The following is a 1,305-nucleotide window of genomic DNA, read 5'->3' as shown; positions in this document are numbered from 1 at the left end:
TTGCGTGAAGCTCGTGAAGATGAAGTTTCCGTGAACTTGATGTGTGAAGAACGTGATGCGTGACCTTATACAGCGGTAATGAAGACGTTGCAGAGAGTATTTGAAGAGTGATTGAATTGCTGTCGAAGACGAAAAATTGATGTATGTGAAGAGTTCTCGAGGATGCAGCGTTGCGTGACTGTTGCGAGGTGCGAAGATGTGCGATGAAGATCGATACTGGTGATTGACGCAGAACTGATAAGAAGATGAAGATTTTTGTTGATTGATTTTCTGTGAGTTTCTTGTGAGTGATAGTGATGAATATTGAGAGTGAAGGTTTATGAATCTCCAGAGATCGAAGATTGAATGGAGATTAGGGATTTTCTGTTATTATGATGAAGATTGGTTATGAAGATTCTGCGAAATTGAAGGTTCTGAGGAAGATGATGATTGAAGACGGTGAAGGTCCTGGTTGTTACGTTGTAGGTTGAAGAGAGGATGAAGATGAAGACTCGAGGAAAAGTTTGTTACGTTTTTTGCTTCTCCTTTTGTTATCGATTCCGTTGTGAACTTTTACTGAGAATCTCTTTTTCTGAGTTTTTTTTTTTTTTGTGTATGAATTGCAGAGAGAATCGATATTTTCTGAGAGAATCTTCAAGAGGTTGAAGAGGTGATGAAGATTGGAGAAGAGAGTGAAGATTCAGCGAGAGTTTGTTATGGATTCCATTTCTTTTTGTTATGCAGGGATCTCTTGAATCTATTGCTGCTACCGTTTTTTGGAGAAGTGTAGGGTCGGTTTAGTTGTGGTTCACCGAAGCGGTTCAACCTTTTCCTCTTGCTGTAGTTTTGATTATAGTTGCAGGTTTGAACCGGTTTGCGAGAGTTTTTGCGGTGCAGCTCGGTTCTTGTCAAACTTCTTGAACCGATTCATGGGCTTTGAAATGCAGGGTCGGTGACCTTTGTTCACCTTTGAATTGGATTTTGTCTTGAATGTTTGTATTTGCAAGTTAATGGATTGTAATGAATATGATATAGGTTTTTTGTAATGGACATGAACTTTTGTATAATATGGGTATTGAATATTTGGAACTTTTGAATGAATGTGTAATGGATATTTAAAAGGAAATTTGGATATTAGAATGTATGGATTTTGGAATGATGTTATGGCTTTTGTAATTTGAACATGGGTTGTAATTAACAAAGGGCTTGGACTTTGAGATTTTTTTGTAATGGATTGTATGAATTTTTGTAAGTTTGGTGAATGATCTTGAATGATGAACTTGAACATGTAGAAATCGGATGTTTGTATCTTTAAATGGACATAAA

At 36.9% G+C, this 1,305-nt stretch overlaps 1 long non-coding RNA gene across 1 annotated transcript; it reads left to right on the top strand.

Moving 5' to 3' along the window:
- Positions 1-361: 361 nt before the first annotated feature.
- On the top strand, positions 362-1,080 carry LOC131595559 (uncharacterized). Its single transcript, XR_009281945.1, has 2 exons — positions 362-501; positions 606-1,080. It is a non-coding gene; the product is annotated as an uncharacterized LOC131595559 (long non-coding RNA).
- Positions 1,081-1,305: the final 225 nt, after the last annotated feature.

This window comes from Vicia villosa, linkage group LG4 (genome assembly GCF_029867415.1).
Source record: "Vicia villosa cultivar HV-30 ecotype Madison, WI linkage group LG4, Vvil1.0, whole genome shotgun sequence".
NCBI classification, from domain to species: domain Eukaryota; kingdom Viridiplantae; phylum Streptophyta; class Magnoliopsida; order Fabales; family Fabaceae; genus Vicia; species Vicia villosa.
The sequence above is the reverse complement of the archived record's forward strand: the minus strand, read 5'-3'. Positions and strand labels throughout refer to the sequence as shown.